This window comes from Cavia porcellus, unplaced genomic scaffold (genome assembly GCF_034190915.1).
Source record: "Cavia porcellus strain 051 isolate PalLab524CR breed Dunkin Hartley unplaced genomic scaffold, mCavPor4.1 scaffold_1, whole genome shotgun sequence".
NCBI lineage: Eukaryota > Metazoa > Chordata > Mammalia > Rodentia > Caviidae > Cavia > Cavia porcellus.
The window spans coordinates 142,321,049-142,344,678 of NW_026947484.1; the positions used below are offsets into that span (position 1 = coordinate 142,321,049).

Consider the following 23,630-nt stretch of genomic DNA (forward strand, 5'->3'; position numbering starts at 1 on the left):
CAAAAATGGGCATGTGAGATGAATACACACTTCTCAGATGAAGAAATACAAATGGCAAGTAAATACGTGAAAGGATGTTCAACATCACTGGCCATTTGAGAGATGCAAATTAAAACAACAGTGAGATTCTACCCCAGAAACAATGGCTACTATGAAGAAACCAAACAATAACAAATGGTGAAGGGGCTGTGGGGGAAAAGGATTCCTTCTCCGCTGTTGGCTGGAATGCAGACCGGTGTAAAAACTATGGAAATCAGTGTGGAGATTCCTCAAGAACTAGGTCTAGAGGTCCCATTCAACCCAGCTATTGCCCTTCTGGGTGTCTTCCCAAAAGAATTATGAACATCATACCACACTGATATATGTGTACTCACATTTAAAGCAACACCTATCTTGGCACAAACGAAATGCCCATCTGCTGAGGAATGGAGAAAAGAGATGTGGTACTTTATACAGTGGAGCACTCCTCCTCTGTAAAGAAGGATACACTGGAGACTTTTATAGGTAAATGGATGCAAGAAGAGACCATACTCATAAGTGAAGTAAGTAAGACACACATGTGTAAATATCATATTGTTTCATTAGTGTGAGAAGCTGAAAGAAAAAAAAACCACATGTATATGTGTGTGTGCATATAAAAATAGTGACGATAGTTATACTACTGGTTTCTCTGCATTCACTGAAGACAAAGATTTGTACTGGTATGGTTCAGACAATTGAGTGTAGATGTCCTGTGCATTGGACAAATGATATGAGGATGAAAATGCACCATGTATGTACCATTTTTGCTCCCTGATTGACATGTTTTGAATTTGGCTGTATTCTTCTTCTTCTTCCTCTTCTTCTTTTCCTCCTCCACCTTCCCTTCATCCTCCTTGTCCTTCTCTTCCATTTCTCCTCCTCCTCCTTTTTTACTCTTGAAAAAAATCAATTTGGAAAAACATAGAAAATAAAAGTCAATCTTTTAGCTCCCTGCTTCAGTTCAAGTTCATTTCCTTGCAATAGCTGCCATGCACATGACAGCAAGTGACCAGAAAGCCAGGGATGGAGGACTCACATAAATAATTGTGATGTTGATGCACACATAAAAGGAGCAATCAGCGTTAAGCTCAAGCAGAACACCACTCTTTGCAATGCCACAAAGACAGACCATACTAGAAAGGAAGCTGCTCACGGGAATAGAATTATGAATAAAAATTGTACTGCACGGTGTATTGACATACATATTGTCAATATTTTCAATTTACAGATGAGCTCACGGGTAGATCCTATGCAGTCGAGAAGAGTAAATTTAGGCAAGGACACAGAGGTAGAAGCCACATTGCTATTCTTCCAACCCAGGCTTCTGTCTGCATTTGACTCATATGATCAGATCCTTCGATGGAGGATTCAAGAGGCCTAAGTAGGCCCCATCAATTATATTTGTCTAGCTGTGTGCTTCTCACGTACAGTTCTGTCTTGCTCTTTGCACAAAAATTGCTCTGTGTTCTTCTAACCTGGGCTGTCCCACTTCAACAGCATCACACGCTTCCAGACAGGTACCTACTCCCCACCCAAGCCTCACACCTGGTCTCCTCTCATCTGCCAGCTCCCTCTGCAGTTATAGCTCCTCTGCCAGCAAGGATGTAGTGACTGCTTTATACTCTACACACTCTGAGAAAACACACACAGACATTCTTATCTCAGGGGCATGCTTGTCAGGCTGCTGCGGTCATGCAAGGACACATTTATAGAATAGCAAATTTATATTTAAATTTTATAGCAAAGTTAAAAATCAATTACTGGCCTGTGGCTATGCTCCTGCTGCTTGTCACGCAGTTAGCCCGATAAAATCAGTCAGCCTTGACAATCTGCATCCAGCTGTTGCTGCGTGATAATGCACTGGCTCAACTTGACTGTGTCCACTCTCAAGACTGTGTTCTTCCTTACTTAGGAAAATATATGTTGTTTCCAACCTGCTTCAAGGACTTCATGTTTTGGACAGAATGGCCCTGTTGAGGACATATTTGACTCTGCTTGCTCCAGTCAGATCCCTCTCCTCCTTTCCAGGAATGTACTTAGAACTAGCTTGCTTGACAACACATGGCTTCATTCATGCAACCAGTCATGTAATCCCCTGCCATCAGCCTTGTACTTCCTGCTTGCAAACTGTATTTAAACTGAACTCTAAGCGGAATCATGGCTGGTGATTTGGAACTGGTTCCCACCAGCCCTCTAGCATAGTAAAAGTTGTCTTCTAACTGCGTGGTGCAAAGAGACTTCCATTTGGTTTGAGATCCGTTTTTCTGCAACAGTCTCACTGCCTTCAGGGAAACATCTCAAGGACAAACACAACCAGGCTCCAGTCCAGTTTTCCCCATCTGGGCTCCCTAGCTTTCCAACTGCTCCCCATTTCAGAGGTGCAAAAAGAGAAGACCCTGGGCACATGAAGGGACCTCTTCAGGTGATTCAACTGGTATATCACAGAGTTAGAATGCACAGCCCCTGGTGTCTGAGTCGGTGTGACAGGGCCTGCAATTACCAAGACTTGCAAACTCTCAAACACTAAGCAGGGGCACAACATGGCCTTCTGAGAGGTGAAGAACAAAATGTCTAACCATTGTGTGATAGGCAGACTGAAAGGTAGACTACATAAATTAAAAATGTATGCCACAAAACCAAAGGCAGTCCCTGAAATAACCACAGAGGTAAAGTGAATACAGGGAGAAACTGGACTGATATAAAACCCGCGATCACAATGGGGCTTCCCACAGAAGGACTGGCACAAGCAGCCAACTGCGCATGCACCAGAGGAATGACTGCATTACCTGATCGCACAAAATAACGGAATCCACATAATTCTAGAAAGACACGCGGTTGTTTAGCTACAGACAACTGTACAGAAAAATAATGGAAGCAAGGCCTTTGCCAAAAGGAATGAAGAAGGTACTGAGGATGATTCTGTCCTTCCAAGGTTTTCGGGTTCCCAGATGCCTCCTCTTCTTTCTGTCTGCAGGAAAGTTTATCCTTGGGAAGGTCCTCCCATTTGTGGCTGGCTTGCTCCCGGTGTTGCCACAGTAGAGAAACAGCTCATCCAACTTTGTTTTAAATGAGATCAATGCGTTTAATTCTGGTACACTGGGAGCACAGGTAACCTTTTGAAACTTTTCATCCCTTCTCAGTCGCCCCAAAAGCAGTTCTTCCTGGGTGAGGGCTTTGGAGTCAGAAGCCCTGGTAGCTTCATCCCCTGCCACCACCTGCTCCTTCCCCGCCTCCCCTGTCACAGGTGGCTCAGCCCCCCAAGGCTGAGAACTCAACCCCAGGGAGGCTGTGTAAGCAGAACTTCCCCTTCTGCAAGAGTCCCATTTCCACGCTGAGGGCTCTTCACCCCAGGGATGGCGATGGGATTCTTTGCACGAGGTCCTACTGAGCGCCCCGTGAGTGGACCCGAGACCACGCCCCGCGAACCCGGAGTCCGGAAATGCTCAGGGTCAAACCAGGGAGCCCCGGCGGGCGGAGGCTGCTGTGGGGCGGTCGGTGGGAGGGAGAGGAGGGGTTGGAAGGAGAGGGGCGCTGGCTCCCCAGGGCGCGAGGAGCGCCCTGAATTGCAGGAGCCGCCCCAATCCCAGCCGGGTCTCTCAGCGCCGGCTCCTCTGGAGCCACCAAGCTGCTCCTCCCACCTCGCAGTCCCAGGAGCGCCGGTTTGCAGCGCTGCTGGTCACAGCCCTGCTCTCTCCTGCCGCACCAGGCTTTGGAAGTCGCTGAAGAGAAGGCAGACCCAGGGGACCCCTGGTGCGGATTCGGGGTTGGAGACCTGAGTTTTCAGCCTCTTTGCAGGCGACAGGGTACCAAGATCATGTCTCTGTGGCGCAATGGGTTAGCGCGTTTGGCTGTTAACCGAAAGGTTGGTGGTTCGAGCCCACCCAGGGACGATACATGATGCTTTTGCAAGGAAGGTACCTCTGCCTTATTAACTGCAGAGGAGCCACGTTGCCTCCCTCCCAGGTTCAACTCACCTCCCTTCTGGAAAGCTCCACATGGCCTGATGATGTGCTGGAGAAATCAGAAACCTAGACTTTTCAGAAACGAGAGACCTAAGACTCTCCTTTCCTTTTGGTCCCCTAAAGTCCTTGTTCTCTCCCCTTTGTAGGCAGTCCTGGAACACGCAGTTTTCCCATGAGCGGTCTGAGGCCAGCACTGCTTCCTTATTCCCAGGGAGCTATCTGGACTCACTGGTCGCCCTCTGGATCACGTTGTCACCTGTGAAATCATCTTAAACACCCTCTCCATTTTTTGAGAAACAGCAATTCTTCCCTAATATTGTAGAGAAAGTTAGGGGACAGGTAGAGAAAGTTAAAGGGCCACAGCAAGGTTTCTAGCCAATAAAGTCTTGAACCCCTGCAAGAGACAGAGAGAGAGAGAGAGAGAGAGAGAGAGAGAGGAGAGACTGAAAGAAACAGGGAAAGCTCCTAAGGCTGGCCTGGCTCACTACATGCCAAGACACAGCCCCTCCATCCTCGATTAAGCACAGGAGAAACAGAGTGGGGAGGAGGGGACACTACCATAAAGACCCACTCAGTACATAAAATACAAACCAACACCTACGCACTCACACATCCATGTACATATAAGTACATACACAGTTTATTATTCTCACCATATTAATACATTAAAGTACACACATATTTTGTCTACTAACTTGGCCTTGAAGATAACTCTGCCATAAATTGCATGCATCTGATCCTCATAAAGAGACCAAGGAAGTGTTTATCCAAAAACATACCAGTAGGACCTGGAAGGGCCAAGGGCCAAATCAGGTGTCTCAGAGCCCAAAGTGGCCAATCAAGGTATCATAGCTCTCCAAGGAGAAGAGTCCCTTTCTTCCATATTCCCCCAGTGCCAGATGTGGACTCTGTATCTACATATTTTCTCACTTGTTCTCAAAGAAGTGATTTTGTTTCCCCGTTTCTATGTTGAGCTTGAAGTGCACCCGCTTGGTTTCATATGGAAATGTTAACGCATTTCAGTTGAATTTCTGGGTGACTTCAGCAAGAAGCCCAAAGTTGTCCTTTAACTTTACATCAGATTTCCAGCTCTGGCTTCTTAGGGTTCAGAAACAGGACAGATTCTCAATAACAACATTTCAAGATCTGTGAAAAAAGACTAGCATCTGATAAATACAGGAAAGGCCCACTTTTCCAATGAAATCCTTTTTTCCTCTAAAGTTATCCCTTCGTTCATCAGAGATGATCACAGTAACACAAATTGTTTTATCAAACAGGACTGGTTCCATTGTACTTGCTCTGATTATTTAACAGAAGTGCAATAAGAGCACAGAGGGAGTGCTGAGGCTCTTTTGGAGTCAGCTTTGTTGGGATTTTAATAAGGAATCAATCTCAAATTAGACCTTTCAAAGCCTCTCCTTGCTAAGAAGCCAGACAAGGACTTACCATCTGTCATGGTTCACATCTCGCTGTGCCCCAAGAGCCTCATGTGCTCCAGGGTGAGGCTTTTGGCAGCTGACTGGATCATGGGGCTTTAGAGGAGACTTGGTGTTAGGAGGTAGGGCCGAAGCAGGAGAGGTGGGGCACAGAAAGTGTGATGGGGAAGGGTTTAACTCCCTTCCTGGTGCTCTCTGAATTCTCTCTGCATCCTGGAATAATGATGTGAGTGAGCAGCTTACATTACACAACTTTTTACTGTACCCCTTCTGCTGGGGCCACTGACCACACAAGGACTGAATCTTCTAAAATGAGCCAGAGTGAAACTTTCCTGCTTTAAATTGCAGATCTCATGTATTTGGTCTCAGCAATAAGGAAGGTGATTGAGACACCATCCAAATCTGCCCACAGTACCTATAGGTTTTGGTAAATTCCTGCCATCTCAAGATCTTCAGGAGGTATCTTTGTGCTCCTGGGCTACCTTCTCACACCACTGGGGAACTCCTCAACAGGGTATCACGACTTTTTTTTTTTTTTGACAACGACCTTATTTGGCTCCATAAACTAAACTTACATTCACCCAAGTAATCCATTGCTATCTGATGCGATAAGTGCTTCAGGCAAAGCTAGGCAAGGGAATCAATTTTATAATCATAACCTGTTTCAGTGGGACTAGATTCCTGATGTATGTATAGTAATGACGTTATTACCATGGAAACAAATCACAAACACTTTCCATATTCTGGAACCATGGATGGATAAAGAGAAATACTTTCATTTCTTACACAAGCATAGCATCAGTGGGCTCAGTACCCATGATCTCGCCACACCCCTATCCCTTTTGTGCATACACCAGAGGTGTCCTGCTCACCTGCCAAATGGTGAATTTCCTCATGCCCTGGGTCCCTGTTTGGATGCTAAATGGCCATGATCAGCACAGCTCGGTAACTTTGTGAGGTGAGGTTCACAAAGGACAGTGAGGTGAAGAGATAAAGAGAAGACACAAGTGGAGCTCTCTATCTCCTGTTTGGAAAAAAAAAGCCCCAAAACAAAGCAAGATTCTCAACAACTGCTGCACATTTATTTATACATGTGGCAGGTTGATGTCAGATAAAACCACTCTGCCTAGTAATTAGCTGGCTCTCACACCCCAAGGGTTTTCAGGGCTGGAACACCTGTTTGCTCAGGGTGCTTGGTGCCCTCCAGGCATTCCTCAGATACACCAGGCTCTGGCCTCCTCACGTGCCAATGATCTCCAGCTCAGCCCCTGCCAACATACTACACCAAGTTGTCTAAACTTCATGGAGCTTAAAATCTCAATTTATCTGAAAGATTTCCATACAGCCCCTTACGGTTTGTGAATAGAAGTCCACTCAGTGCCTCATGGGATCATAGGGCTTAAGGCCTAGAGTTCCATGCTCAGCATTTGAAGCAAACTGGTTGCAAGCTCAAAAAGGTTTGGGTGATCTCGCCTCCATGGCACTTCGAGGGATTTTAGCTCCTGCAGCTTCTCTCTTAAACCCTCTCTGCTTGCTTTTTGCAGCTTTCCTTGGATGATTCACGTTCCTGGCTTTTCCAAACTTCTGGGGTCTCCACTGCACCTTTGGCTTCACCCTTACATCTTTACAAATTGCCTGCTCAGAGGCACACTGTTTGGCCTCTCAGGCCCTTTGCAATTGAGGTGTAAGTCATCTTACCGTCAGAATTTGTGCATTTTCCTTGCACCTAAAATCAGCACCATGTGGGTGCCACCAAGGTTTGCTGCCAGCTAGAGCAATAGCCAGGCTTTTCTCTATCTTGGCTGTAGAGGTCCATTGTCTGGATCACTGGGCTCTGTGAATCGGATTGTGAAGAAATGCTTTTCTATGTTGCCGCCATTCTGCAACCTCATGTGGCCTCCATAGCCATTCTGGAGCATGGTGCTCTGCAGCTTTCTCCTCTGAGCAAATTCCTTCACTTTTGCAGTTTTGAGGCTGCAAAGGGTGGTGACCTACTGCTTCCTAGGATGCCTCAGCACCATCTTTCTTATCTCTCTGTTTCTTCTCAGCAATCAAAGTCTCAACTCTGTCTTTACAATCCACAGCTTTACTGGATTTTTCCTTCTGGCCAAACTCACAGTATTATAAATTATCCTGCTGGGCTCGTTGCTCTTGATTTGCAACATGAAGCCGGCTAAAAGCCCCAACAATAGCCATGCCACAGCCTCAACATTCAACTGTCATTGAAATTTCCATTTCCAGATTAATCAGTTCATTGCCCTTTGTCTCAGTCTCAGACAAAGTCTCTGGGCATGAGCAAAATGCAGACAAACTTTCTGCCAAGCCATAACACACATCATGGGTAGTGCAACAAGGACTGTAGTCCCTCTTCCCAGCAGAAACCTCCCAAGCCTGGTCTTTGCCATAAGGGTTTCTATCAGACTTCTGGTCTCCTGAGCTCTGACCAGAATCTCCTCTAGAGAGCATCCTAAGCTGCTCCAGCTCTGCGCATCCAGGAGACATGTCCAAACCTTTTCAAATGCTGTCTGCAAGCCATTTCCAAAGCCTCTCGCAAAACGTGGTCAGGTATAATCCCAGCAAACAACCCCACTTCTGGGTACCAAATTCTGTATTAGTTACCTTTTAGTCATTGCTGAGACAAAATACAGGATGCTCCAAGTTGGGAAAGTAAAGGTTTGTTTCTTACAGTTTTTCAGAGGTTTCAGTCCAAACTCAGTTGGTTCCAAGCCAGGATGGCATGGCGGGGCCACACTTCATGGCAGCTGCAAACAGCAAGGCAGAAACCAGCAAGAGGGTGAGACATACCTTCTTCCTGCCATTACATTGTATTCTGGCTCCATCCCTATGTGGGTGTAACACTGACACCATCAATCTAAGCTCCACACAGTGAACCAATCACAAATGCATACTGCAAATGCATGAGGCCTGGAGGCCACTGACATAAACCATGACAAATACTAAACAAGAGATTTCTAAATAAGGTGAATAAAAAAATGTCTCAAGAGAACTTCACTATATCATACTAACCTACATTTCAGAAAATGAAAATCATTCATAAAAGTTGTCATTACACAGCAAATAGTACAAAAAGGGATAGTTACAGTTGGTACATTGTGTCAAGTTGGGAAGTTTGCAAGTTTAACTAAGAGACTCACCATGGAGCCAGGATTCTTACTTTGTAAGCATCCCCATTCTGTGCAAGAGGAGGGCAAGGAGATTTTTTGAATGCCACACTGGCACTCGAGGGGTTGGCTTGTGTGTAATATAAAGGAAGAAAAGAGACTTGCCTGCCCCCACACTTCAGTTTTGCTCTGGTTGCTTTTTTTGGCTGCTGCTGTGAGGTGTTGCTCCAGAGCCATGCCACTCTGCCTGGGAGCCAGCTGATTATGGGTTAAAACCTCCACAAGCTATGAGCTAAATAAACCTTTCCTTCCTGCATTTTGGATGTTGGATATTTTGTCCCAGCAATGAGAGAAAAGTAACTTAGACAGGGACATTCATAGTAACAAATGTATATCTAAGCAAAGAAAAAAATCTAAAATCAACAATTCAAGAAACTCAAGAGCAAATGAAATCCAATGTAAGGAGAAAAAGCAAGCAATAAGGACTATAGTATAGGCACATGAATTTGAAAACAAGAAATTTAAAAAGCCAATAAAATAGCTATCTCTATGCAATGATTGGTAAAATTAACAAGTTCTAGTTGCCTGAAGAAGAAATAATGCAACAAAAAATGCAGATTACTAATATCAAAAAAGGAAGGAAAGGACTTCCGATAGAACATGGCGGATAGACAGCAGCAGCTTCAGAGGCTCTCTGAGAAACCACACTTAAAATCCAGGAATGGTGCCGGACGAGAAGACCTAAGCAAGAGGAGTTATCTCCTGCCGACCCAGGAATGAACTAAACTAAGAGAAGCCAACTGGAACCGCAATCCTGATGTTATAATAGGAACAGATAATGTCTCAGCGTGGAAGCTGGAGCCTGCGCCACTGCAAGCCGTGATTTGAATTTCCGGCAGCTGCTGCTGTGTCCCAATCGGCACAGCAAGGAGAGAGGCATGAAACCTCTGAGAGTGAGAAGCGGTGAATGGAGTTGAGAGTAGGAGTGGCAAGGAGCCCTGCATTGACCTGCGGTGAGGGAGCGGATCAGAGACCCTTCCACAGAGTAGGAGGCTTCAGCAAAGGACTTATTGGGACTGGGCAGACTATCCGAAACAGGACGCTGCAGTGTCCTTAGTGGAATATTCCCCTCTCAAGCGGGATTGGTGGGGAGAGCCTGGTCTGGGTGACGCCCCTGACTTAAGACCCAGTAGGCTAGCCCAAACCAGGTCCCAGCGCCTGGAGGTGCACCCTAGCAGTGAAGCCTTCGCTAGGTTGACCTGCAGGGGCAGGCCCAGCATAGGCTGCCCAGATCTGTGTCTCCCTAGTACACTGCAGTGGGCAGGAACACCTAGCCGGCGCAATTCAAACAAACTGTAACTGGCAAAGAAAGAAACTGGACCTCCTATATACGCTTGTATGTCAGGAACAAAAAATATGGGAAGAGGGAGCAACAAGAAAGGGTCCTCGGCCCTCAATCCTGAGAAACATGCAATATCATACATGGCACCAATAGACATAAAGTGATATCTCCAGAACCTCATAGACCAGTTCAAAAATGAAGTTATTAATGACCTAAAGCAAGATATAAGTAGAATAGTTAGAGAAATGCTAAGCACCGCCCAAGAAAAAAATAGATGGTGGAATGGAAGAACAGAAAAAAGGGGAGAATTGTTTGATGGAGAAAATAGAGAAAACATAGAATATGTGAAGCAGGTTCAAAGAGATTACCAGGAAACTAAAAAGTCTATCGAAAGCTGGCATAACAGCTTAAAAGAACAGATTATCTAAATTGGAGGGCAGATTCGTAATATGGGAGCATGAAATGGAAAACTTCTTTAAAATAACAAAAAAACAAACAGCAATAATACAAAGGCTAGAAGATGATAAGAGGATCTATAACTTAAGAATTAAGAACATAAAAGAAGAAGTAGGGACACAAACCAATGGACTACAAAAGCTATTCACAGAGATAATCCAGGAGAATTTCCCTAATTTAGCTAAAGGTAAAGATACTCAGATATATGAGGCATACAGGACCCCAGCCACCTACAACCCAAACAGAGCTACACGCAGGCATATAATAATTAAAATTCCAGAAATCAAATATAAGAACAGAATATTAAAAGCTGTCAGAGACAAGAAACAGATCAATTACAAGGGAGCACCCATCAGAATTACAGCAGACTTCTCGGCACAAACTATCAAATCACGAAGAGCGTGGGAGGAAATAATTCAAGCTTTGACAGATAATAACCTCCAGCCAAGGTTGATATATCCTGCAAAACTGTCCCTGGAAATTGATGGAAAAACAAGGTGCTTCCAGGATAAAGAGGAACTAGGGTAATTTGCAACCACCAATTCAACTCTACAGAGAATACAGAAGGATATTCTAAAAAAGGAAAATACCAAGATTCCAGAAATAATGGCAGAGAGGTCACAATGAATGGAGCAGAAAGTGAAATGAAGAAGACAAACTGACAACAAACGACAGAAAAAGATCTCAACAGAAATGAGGCAGAGAAGATCGGATGGTAGGAACAGCTATTTTGGAGAAAACAAGACATCATAATAGCTAGTGCTGATTTAGTATCATCATGGTTTGAAGTCCCATTGAGCTTGTATTCTTCTGTCTCCATCGGTCTTAACAGGTTGTATCTTATTGGATTTTATTATATGTGATAATATATGCAAAAAATTTATAGACAAGGAGATTATACAGAAACTATTGTTCATTTTCTGTTAGCTGGTTCTAAATACCCTGTAATAATGTCATTCTCTTGAATGGTTTTACAGTGTCTTGATATGTTTGATGCTACAGTAAAGAAGGTATATTCAAAGATTTCAAGGAAAGAGTCACTATGGTAACTACTTTTATGTCAGGATATCTTGAGGTGAAATACTATTTTGCTTAAATGGTTATGTTTTGACCTGCACTGTTCTGTTGTTATGCCCTCTTTTATCTCAATCCCTCCCTTTTTAAAATTAGTTACTGTTTTATTTTTATCTTTTTAATTAAGGGAAAAGCAGGATACATTATAGCAACTGACTTTGATTTCCTATTAACTTGATTTGATACCCTGTATTGCCCTCACCATCTTGTTTTGACTGATTTTCCCCTAATCTGCTTTCCTTGATAGTCCCAAGTTTGAAAGTATAGGCAACAACTGTGAAGACAATAAGATTCATTAAGACGCCCATCCTGGTTAACTATTATCTTCTTTTAAAGTCCTATAATGTCTCCGATGTTTTGGTTGTATTCTTTACTATTTTGTTCAATTTTATTATAACTGATGATATAGGCAATTCTTCTTAAGATAGCAAGAGGCAGTATGGTAACCATTGTTGATCACCTTGTATTTTGTTTTTACATTATCTATTATGTCCATCCTTTTGATTTGACTGACTCTGTTCTGATATGTCACATTTGGTTTTACTCTCTTCAAAAAAAAGTAATAAGAACTCTGGTAGTAATAAAACCCAAAATGTGTAATTGCCATTGTACAAAAGAAAAGAAAAGAAGGTGCTCTAAAGGTTATAACTGCATATATGTTTCAGTGCATAGGATGGATAACCATATTACTGACTGTTTTTGTATCATTGAACAAAACTGTTTGTACTCTCACTGTTTGAAAGTCCACTTTATATGCTTTAATTTTGTAACTTGAAAACTATTTCTAAGATGAGAATATGTAATCTATTAACTAGTGATTTGTTACCGTTTATTTTTTAAATTTTGTATTACTTGTACCCTTTTTTTTTCTTTTTCTCCTTAAAAAAAAAAGGAAGGAAAGGTCCTCAACATTGACTTCATGTGCGTCAACACATTATATAAAAAGTCAGACCAGCCCTCTGCCCACAAGTTTCATAATCTAGATTCTTTGTCACAATCTACAAAAGTCACTCACAAACAAACAGATGGCCTACAAACGTGTTTTGTCTATTAAGCAAATGGAATCAGCTATTAATAACTGTCAAAAACCAAGCGCCCACTACTGGTGGTTTGGCTGATTAATTATACCAAATGCTTTAAAAAGAGGAATGGATCCTATTCCCTCTATATTCGCTTCCAGAATAAAAACCCAATGGACCATTTTTTTGTGTGTGTTTGTTTGTTATCTTTGTATGTTTCCTTTTTCTTTGATTTTGTTTTTCTCATTCTGTGAGGCCAGTACCAAAACTAGAGATCTGAGATCCAGAATGAATGTCGAACTGCTCCGGCCTGCTGACTGCCTCCTCAAAATCATCCATGGAAGAATTACACCTGCAAGGAGGACACGGGGACCTCAGGGACGTATTATAAGTCCAAAGCCTCGGTAAAGACTGAAGGCCATGATGGATTGCTGTGTGTAAGTGTAAGGCTGATGTTCCCCGGAAGTGGAGAGAGATGGAGAAAAGCATCTCCTCTTTTGCTCTGGGGAGTCACTCCATGGCTCTGACCCAGATGTGTTTATCACACCTTCTAGAAAGAAATTCATCAGCAGCTGTCACCCAATGTGTCTAGGGGCAGCTGCGATGTCTGTCTGTGACTCACCTTGACTGGGAAGAGTTGATGGAAGCAGGTGAGAATGCACCACATGGCCCTGGGCTGCCTTTCCTTGAGTCTCCTCCTGCAAAGGTCCAGAGCCAGGGTGGCCACGGCCTCCTCCCAGTGCTGCTTGGCTTTAGAGTAAGAAGTGCTCCCGAACAGAAGCTTCCCTGCTGGAACGTGAAACAGTGAGGTGAGAAAACGGATCTTCCTGTGCCCGCTGCTCTCCATCCTTCATCTGGCCAGGGCCATTGGAGAGCTCGGTGGGTTTCCTTTGGGTTTCCTCACTCTTTGTTTGGTTTTGTTTTTCCTCTTAAGTTGACTGCTCTTTCTGGAGTTGGCATCCTAGAAATGTCCTGACTTGTTTGTAGAATGATCCAATACAGGGTGGACCCAAGATGTGGGAGAAGCATGCATGGATCAGGATTCAAACCCAGGTCTCTTCCATGGAGGGTGAGAATTACACAACTGAACCACAGATGTCTCTGTGTTCCCTTCCGTTGTGCATCATCTGGAAGAGACAGAAGTTAACATTTCCACAGGAGATTTACATCATGCTATGGCTCCAAAGAGAAATATCGGCCGTGAAAAAGCCTCATTCTGTCCCAGTATGGTGGCACATACTTGTAATCCCATCAGAGGGGAGGTTGAGACAGGAGGAGAACTATGAATTGCAGGCCAACCTGGGCTACCTGGTGAATTCAAGGTCAGCCTGAATGATACAGTAGTTGTACCCTCTCTAAAAAATAAAAGTAAAACAAAAAAGAACAAAACCAAACCAAAAACAGACAATTCTGCTTGACTGTGAGGGGCATTCTAGCATGCTTCTCCTCTTTCTCATGTGAAGCATTCTTTTGGCCACTTTCCTTTGTGTAACACTGCTGTTCTAAACCTTATTCTTTGTTTTATAATTAGCCTGATACAGATTTTACTGCTCTTTGACCCTTTTTGACCTTTTTCAGCCCAGTGAAGAGCAATGGCTGAAATTAACTTCTAGAACCAATCTGAAAGGATCAGATTCACTGAAATTACCTCTTGTTAGAGTTGTCATCAGCTTCTTGGCATATTTTGTCCCATGTCAAAAGTCTCACTGTGTTGTTCCTGTTTTTGCCTAGTTGTGCTCTTTAACTCTCTTCCTATCTTACCTGATAGATTTCTTTTGGTTTGATAAACTCAGTGTTTTTCTGAAGTGTTTTCACACTCCAAGACCATGGTGAGGCAAGATTTTTCTTGCATTTTGGGTGCAGAGTAGTAATTTGGGTAAAAGTAATCATGTTCCTTAGCTTGGGACCCAGCACGATAGCTGTGTTGAGCAAGGCCATCCCGGGCTCTCATTTTACTTTATTATTTTTCTGTGTATTTCCTATCCGTTCTTACATCCCGCTCTCCATTTGCAGGCACACAAGCTCCAGGGCTTTAGTCCATGTTCTCTCCCCTGCAGATTTCTTTCCATATTTAAAAAGAGAATGTGTTTTAAAATGTACAGTGCTGGGGGAGGGGCTGCTGGCGTGAATACAACGTCAAGTGTGAGTGGGTTCAATCAAAATCAGTTCTGGCCTCTTTCTAACTGCAGAGGTTGGAAAAGCAACAATCAGCTTTCTCAGCTTCCCTTGCCGATGGGGCTCTGCGCGGGAATTATTTTCTGCTATGTAGATCCACCCCAGAGGGTCGGCAGCCTGAGGAGAGGTAACCTTCTTGCTTTTGTTGCTGATGGCCACTAAGGCCGTGGAATGGCGAGGCTTTAGAGATGTTTGAGGTCGGGTGTCACCATGTAGTTTCTCTTCACTGGTTTAGCTGTGTGAGAGGGAAGCCCTGGCAGCTCTCTGATTCCAGATTGACAATTTGGAAAGAAATTCTGTCCACATTTCAATGATTTCTCTTTTTTTTTAATTTTATAGAGATTAAGACAAAACAGGACATAACCAAGCATATCAGAACAATGTAAGCAGCACAGTATTTCACAAAAGACAACCCGTAGTTAACAGTGACTACCACAATGTCTCTTTTTTTGAAATAGTTGAGCATAACTTCATATATAGTAGTATCAAACATAACAAAATAGTATAAAATCATTAAAGAGAATGAAAGTATTACAGGGCATTCAGAACCAAATAACAGAAAACAAACAATGGCTACTCTATTATCTCATTTTCCATAGAACATTTATTTGTACTGTCACACATAATGCAATCGAATAAGATACAACATGATAGAACCACATGATCCGGCCTGCGGACCAATCTATGGGTCTCAACCTGGAGAGGGGATCGGCGATGGGGGCAGGACAAGAGAAAAGAGAGATGGAGACAGGATGAGATTCCAATTGAGTCTCGTTTATTCTTAAAATGGCTACAACTTATATAGGGTGGGGGGCGGGCCAAAGGCAGGAAGAAGGCTTAATCTGATAGGTCAATCGTCACATTCGGTTATATGATGTAAGCAGGAGAGGATTATGGGTAATGTAGGCAGGCTGAAATAGGAAGTTTGCTTGTCATGTGCATTGCAGGCAAGGGGAGGATCATGGGAAATGTAGGCTGACACACAAAATGCCCTCAGGCAGGAGGGGCAGGGAAGCAGCAGCTATTCAAAACCGCTCCCTACATCTCCTCCCTTATTATTATATATATTTTTTGGAACATGGCAGGCCCTGGGAGGACAGCGCCTGTCTTGGGTCAAGGACTCCTCATATGAACCCAATCGAGCCTTACCCGTCATGGGCCTGCAGGACGGCTCTTGGTCCTTGGACCTGTCTTAGGTGGCCGATTGGCATTACATATGTATCCTAGTTGCCCGTCTCTGACTGCCTGTCCAGTGCCTCAGGGCGTCTGGGCCACAGCTTCATGTGGGCCGTCAGTGGGTGAATTTTCCCGATAAGTTTGTTGTTCTGCCATTTCCAACCGATGGTAATATACCTGAATGGGCTTTGCCATAAATGTGTCAACCTTGTTATTAATGTTATTAATGAGTGTCATGATCCTCTGAAAAATACAAGGTCCTACAGTAAGCAGCAACAGCAAGGCAGCTAGGGGTCCCAAGAGGGGGGCAATGTAAGGGGAGAGATCCTCCCACATGGAGGAGAAGGTGGTTGCTCCGATGCGCTCCTTTTCTCTCTCTTCGAGGCGCTCTCTCAGTTTACTCATGGACTCTTTGACTATTCCCGAGTGGTCAGCATAAAAACAACACTCTTCCTTGAGGGCTGCACATAAGCCACCCTCCTTCATAAATAGGAGGTCTAGTACTCTTTTATTTTGCAGGACTACCTCAGATAGAGACGTCAGGGACGCCTGTAGAGCTGTCACAGATGCTTCTATTTCTTTTAAATCTTGATCTACTGCTGTCTGTAATTGAGCTAGATGCTTATCTCCCAACACTAGAGCTGTGGTCCCTGTCCCTATTCCCGTTGCTATTCCTAACCCTAGTAACACAGCTAAGGTGAATGTCACAGGTTTTCTCTTAGATATATAGCTGATCTTCGATGCCTGGAGGTAGTAGTCTCCTGGGTGGAAGGTTATGCGTGGAAGAACCTGTACAAGAACACAAAAATCTGTAGACTTGTTAAAAACAGCAGTTGCTATACAGGGTGATAGGCCAAAATTGCAGGCCCAAGACGTTCCTGGGGGTGGAATGAGGTAATTATTTGGCTTGAATTTGGAATGAAGCTGGGCACAGAGTTATGCTGCCAGTGCTGGTGGATGGCTGGAATCCCCAAGACAAGTTCCTCTACCTGAGACATCAGGGAGAGTCAGCTTGTGGTGATTGTTCCAGTCACAGGCAAATGAGCTAGAAGAACTCATAAAGGTTAAATTGAGGGCCTTTCCTTCATAATATGGGGGAGGAGCAGCCAAGCATAACCAACATGATTGGGTGAGATCAGGTTGGGTATGATTTAAAGCCATGTATGCTCCTTTAATCAAACTGAACAGGTTAGAATGTGAATATTGAGGGGCAGGTATATGATCTGCCTGGTGTAGCGGAGCTTGAGAAACCGTTATGGCTGAGGGACTTACTGTAGTTATTTGAACAGTAGTAACAGGATCTGTATTGGGCTGATTGTATTTTGGATTTGGATGTAAGGGAATAGAAAAAAAGCAATCTTTAAGATCAATGACAATTTTAAAAAATCCCAGAGGAATGGCACTGGGTGAAGGGAGTCCTGGCTGCAGATGTCCCATTAAGACCATGGTCTTATTTATTGCCCTAAGGTCTTGTAGCAGCCTCCATTTCCCTGACTTTTTTCGAATAACAAAGATGGGTGTGTTCCAAGGGGAATCACTGGGGACAATGTGGCCCACATCTAACTGGTCCTGCACCAGCTGCTGTGCAGCTGCGAGCTTTTCAGAGGTAAGGGGCCACTGATCGACCCAAACAGGTTTGTCTGATAACCAAGTAATCTCTTTTGCATGGGCCGCAGGAAGGTCAATGACCCCTATTGAAAATGGCCTAGGCCTGCTTTAGAGGGGTTTGGAGTTGGGGAAATAGGCACTTTAATGCCTGAGCCTCGTTTGCCTAAACCTTGATTAGGAAGGAAGCCCTGAGTGAGCATTTGTTTGGTGACTACAGCATTGGGACTGCCCATCATCATTCCCATTTGAGTTAGCAAATCTCTGCCCCACAAGTTAAGGGGCAGCCCTTCTACAATATAGGGCTGTATGTGCCCCTGATTGTTTTCACTATCATTCCAGGTAAGTAGACTGGCACTACGTTGTGGATTTTTAGATTGTCCAATCCCTTGTAAATGCGTCATAGTGGTTTCTAAGGGCCATGTGGGAGGCCAGTCCTCCTTTCTAATGACTGTTACATCAGCACCTGTATCTATGAGCCCTGAGAAACTTTTCCCATTAAGCAATAAAGACATAAGGGGTTTATCTTTGGAAATGAATTGAGCCCAGTATATATCTGAGGATCCAAGGGAGGAATTTCCCCTGTAGGAAGCCACAGCAGCATTAGAAGTTTGAACTAAAGGCAGCAGCACCAACTGAGCAATACGTTGTCCTTGGCTAATGGAAACTAGGCCAGAGATAGAGGATACCATGACAACAATTTCGCCAGTATAGTCGTTATCTATGACTCTTGGAACAACTTGTAACCCTTTTAATATTGTACTGCCGCGTCCAAGAATTAACCCACAAGTGCCCTTGGGAAGAGGGCCATAAATCCCGGTGGGGAATGGTATTGGGCAGCCTCTTCTGCTAATTGTGACCAATCAACTTCCTGGCCACTGGAAAGGTCAGGGTAAATAGGGCGGTATGGAGGAGGGACCATGGCGGCGCCATTTTGAGGACCCTCGTGGTCTCCGGACAAAGGGAGTGTCGGCACATCGCCATCTTGAACAGGCTCCGGGATCTCAAGGACAACAGAGCTGGGAGGGCTGGGTGCCTTAGATAAGACCGGTGGTGGCGGAGTACAATTGTGGGAGGCAGCTAACGTAGCCTCACCCTGGGCAAGCGTCTCCGCGAGCTGGGGATCTGCATGACGTTGTGCCAGCAGCTCAGAGATTAAAGTCCAATATGAAAAAGCAGTTACAGGAACCTTTTTTGGACCAAAAACTTCATAATAGTCCTTAAGAGCATCTCCTACTCTATTCCACCTGTTTAAATTAATCGTACTCTCTAGGGGGAACCATGGACACACTGAATGTATGAACTGAAAATACTTTATTAGTTCCTTTGTCTTAACCTTAATCCCTCTAATCTTGAGAGCCTCCCTGAGGCCAGTCACGAACAATTCGTGCTCACTGAGTGCTTGTCCCATGTTGATGCCGTTCACCTACCGTGATTCAGGCGAGACGTAAGGTGGCCGTCTGCACAGATCACAGGAACAATGTCCTTGAATCAGTCACGCTGGCCAGCGCTTTACTCCTGTGAATGGTCCCGCGTCGTTATCCCTCGTGCCAGGTGAGGTCCCTTCGTGGTCGCCACTTGATCCGGCCTGCGGACCAATCTATGGGTCTCAACCTGGAGAGGGGATCGGGGATGGGGGCAGGACAAGAGAAAAGAGAGATGGAGACAGGATGAGATTCCAATCGAGTCTCGTTTATTCTTAAAATGGCTACAACTTATATAGGGTGGGGGGCGGGCCAAAGGCAGGAAGAAGGCTTAATCTGATAGGTCATCGTCACATTCGGTTATATGATGTAAGCAGGAGAGGATTATGGGTAATGTAGGCAGGCTGAAATAGGAAGTTTGCTTGTCATGTGCATTGCAGGCAAGGGGAGGATCATGGGAAATGTAGGCTGACACACAAAATGCCCTCAGGCAGGAGGGGCAGGGAAGCAGCAGCTATTCAAAACCGCTCCCTACAACCACAGAAAACAGAACAAAAGCATGGTAGGACTTCAGAGTAAGATGATACTAAATCAGCACTGGCTATTTTAATGACTTGTCTTCTTCAAAATAGCTGTTCATACCATCACAGATAATAAAATCAAACAAACCAGGATAAACTCCTTCCAACTAATGAATGCTATCATTATAAGCCTTCAAAGCAATGTAATGGGGAATCATGATTACCATAAACTCTTATGTGCTCTTACCATTTCTTACACTAGGGAGACTATACGGTATTTATACATTGAGTTTGTTTTATTTCGCTTATGAGTATGGTCTCAAGTTGCGCTCATTTATTTATAAATAATCTCAATGTGATCATTCTTTATAGCTGAGTAGTACTCCATTGCATAAAAATACCACAACTTTTCTATTCATTTCTCAGTTCATGGGCATTTGAGTTGTGCTATTGAAAATAATGCTGCTATAAATATGGGTGCATGTATATCACTGTGGTATTATGTTTTCAGTTCTTCTGGGAATATGCCTAGAAGTGGAACAGCTGGGTCAAATGGGACCTCCAATCCCAGATTTTTAAGGACTCTCCAGGCTGACCTCCACAGTGGTTGGTGTTGTACCCCCAAAACAACAAGGCACCAAGATGTTATTCAAGAAAAAGTTGTCTTATTTTAAAAAGAAAAACAGCGCTTTTATTTAAGCTGGCACCAGTGGCACAGCGCAAGTGGAGTTTGCAAAGCCGTGTGATTGGTTTAGAATTTTGACAGATCTTCATAGCGATTAAACCACAAAGTAAGGGGTGATGTGAAGCGAGCAGGAATGCGGAAGGCCTTTATTCCCCTTTGCGTGGGGTCAGAGACGTTTCGCAGTTGGTGGTTAGCCTTTCTTAATTCACAGCCTTGGTCTGCTAATTCCAGGAACATGTGTTTCTCACGAAGGGAACAAAGGTTGACACAGCTTCATTTGTCTCTCACAAAGGGAACAAAGTTTGACATAGCAAACAGGTTACTAGGGTGACGAAACATACAGAACAGTCTGATGACGCATCAGTTACTCTATAACTGCGTGGTCAGTGCTCCAGTCAATCTTTTTAACTTTGCATTTTAGTTTTTTAGCATTTTAGTATGACAGTTGCACCAGTCTACACTCCCACAAACAGGGCAGGAGAGTTCCTTTCGGTGGTTTTCTTGTTCCTGGCCATTCTTTCTGGAGTGAGATGGAGTCTCAATGTTGTTTTAATTTGCATTTCTCTAATGACTCATGATGATGAATATTTTTTTCCTCTATTTATTTGGCACTTGTACTTCTTCATCTGAGAAGTGTGTATTCATCTCAGATGGCCATTTCTGGATTGTATCCTTGAATTTCGGGAGTCTGATTTTTAAAAATTCTCTATATGTTTTAGACAGAAGTCCTTTGTCTGAGGGACAGTTCACTAAGATTTTTTTTCCCAGTTTGTAGGTTTTCTTCTCACTATGCTGGGGATTTCTTTTGACATGCAGAAACTTTTTAATAAGAGGTGATCCCGTCTATTGATTCTGGGAAGTAGTTCCCATGCAGTTTGATTCCTGTTCATGAATTCTCTACCTATCCTTATGTTTTCAAGATTTTTACCTACTTTGTCTTCCAACAGATTTAGTGTTTCTGTTTCAATATTCAAATCTTTGATCCCTTTGGATTTTAGTTTGGTATATGGTGATAGACATGGGTCTAGTTTTAGTTTTCAGCATATGGAGAGCCAGATTCTCCAGCACCATTTATTAAAGAGACTGTCATTCTTTCAGTGAATGTGTTTGACTCCTTTATCAAAGATAAGGTGGTTGAGTGTGTTTGTAGTTGTGGTTGTTTCTTCTAATCTACTCCATTGATCTTCAGATCTGTTTTTATTCCAGTACCATGCTGGTTTTATTACAGTATTATTGTAGAATAACTTCAAGTCAGGAATTTGATGCCTCCTGCCTTGCCTTTGCTGCTTAGAATCGACTTTGCTATTCTAGATCTCTTTTGGTTCCAAATGAATTTTAGGAGTGATTTCTCTTGATCTATGAGATATATTGATGTTATTTTCATTGGGATTGCACTGAATTTGTATAGAAGTTTGGGGAGAATGGTTATTTTCACAATATTTATTCTTCCTATCTGTGAGCAAGGGATGTCTTTTCATTTTCTGAGATTGTTTTCAATTTCTTTATTGAGGTTATTATAATTTTCCCTGTATAGATCTTTTACTTCTTTCATGAGATTAATTCATTTCATTTTTAAGTATTTCATTTTTTTGGATGCTAGTGTGAAGGGTGTCGTTTCTCTCTCCATGATTTTGTTGTTAATGTATAGAAATGATATTGATTTTGTATCCAGCCACATTGCTGAATTTATTTATTATATCTAGGAGTCTTTCAATGGAATTTTTGGGGGTCTTCTATGTAGAGTATCATGTTATCTGCAAATAATGATAATTTAACTTTTTCTTTTCCTATCTTTATGCCTTTTATTTCTCTCTCTTGTCTAGTTGCTCTGGCTAATATTTCCAGTACTATATGTAATAGGAGTGGTGATAAGGGACATCCTTGTGCCTGATTTTAATGTCAAGGCCTTCAATTTTTGGCCATTTTGTATGATACTAGCTGTTGGTTTGTCATAGATGATCTTTATTATATTGACGTAAAGACCATCTATTCCAATTTTCTGCAAGGTTCTTATCATGAATGTTGGACCTTATCAAAAGCTTTTTCTGCATCTATAGAAATGATCATGTGATTCTTACTTCTGGCTCTATTGATACGGTGGATTACATTTATTGATTTGCATATGTTGAACCATCCCTGCATGCCTGGGATGAATCCCACTTGGTCATGGTGTATGATCTTCTTGATGATTTACTGCATCCCATTTGCCAATATTTTATTGAGAATTTTTGCATCTGTGTTCATTAGGGAGATTGTTCTGTAGTTCTCTTTTTCAGTTGGGTCCTTCTCAGGTTTTGGTACTACAATAGTATTTGCTTCTAGGCATGGTGCAGGAAGGATTCCTTCCCTTTCAATTTCATTGAAGAGTTTGAGGAGTGTTTGGCATTAGGTCTTCTTTGTATTTCTTGTAGAATTCTGCAGTGAATCCGTCTGGGCCTGGGCGCTTCTTTGTAGGTAAGGACTTAATTATGTTTTCAATTTAATTAATAGAAATTGGGTTATTCAGCAGTTTTAAATCTTCTTGCCCTAGCTTTGGTACTTCATATGCTTCTAGGAATCTGTCCGTTTCCTCTGGGTTATCAAACCTTTGAGAGTAGAGGTTTTTGAAATAGGTGTTGATGATCTTCTGTATTTCTATAGGGTCTGTAGTGATTTCGCCTTTTCCATTACTTATTGCATGAAGTTGAGCTTTTTCCTCTTCCCTTTTTAATAAGGTTGGCTAGGGGCTTATCGATTTTATCTATTCTTTCAAAGACCAATTCTTTGATTCATTGATTTTTTTGGATTGTTTTCTTAGTCTCTGTTGCATTGATTTCTGGTCTGATTTTTATAATTTCCTCTGTTCTTTTGGCTTTGGGCTTGACTTGCTCTTCTTTTTCTAGATGTTTGAGTTGTAACTTGAGGTTGTTTATTTGTATTCATTCTGTTTTCCTGATGTGGGAATTCAGTGCAATGAATTTTCCTCTCAGGACAGCTTTCATTGCATTCCACAGATTCCGGTAAGTTGTATTTGTGTTTTCATTTGTTTGTAGGTATTGTTTAATTTCTTCTTTAATTTCCTCTGTGACCCACTGATTACTTAAGAGTGTGTTATTCAGTTCCCATGTGTTTGTGGGATTTTTGCAGTATCCTTTATCATTAATTTGTAATTTCATAGTGCTGTGATCTGATAGTATGCAAGGGATAATTTCATCCCTTTTGCATTTATTTAAATATGTTCTGTGAGTTAATATGCGGTCTATTTTAGAGAATGACCCATGTACTGCTGAGAAGAATGTGTATTCTGTTGTTGTTGGGTGGAATACTCTGTATATGTCTATGAAGCACATTTGTTCACAGGTGTGATTCAGTTCTTTTATTTCTTTGCTGATTTTGTGTCTGGTTGATCTGTCCAATGGTGTCAATGATGTGTTAAGATCTCCCTATACAATTATAATTGTATTACTGCTAATTTGGTTTTTCATTTCTGTTAATACTTGTTTTATATAGCTGGGTGCTCTGAAATTTGGTATATATATATTTAAGATAGTTATCTCTTCCTCTTGAAGTTTTCCCCTAACCAGTAGATAGTGACCTTCTTTATCCCTTCTGATCATTATTGGCTTGAAGTTC

At 42.9% G+C, this 23,630-nt stretch overlaps 1 non-coding gene across 1 annotated transcript; it reads left to right on the forward strand.

Annotated features, from left to right (window-relative positions):
- The first annotated feature begins 3,837 nt into the window (after positions 1-3,837).
- Trnan-guu (transfer RNA asparagine (anticodon GUU)) lies at positions 3,838-3,911 on the forward strand. Its single transcript has one exon. It is a non-coding gene; the product is annotated as a tRNA-Asn (tRNA).
- Positions 3,912-23,630: the final 19,719 nt, after the last annotated feature.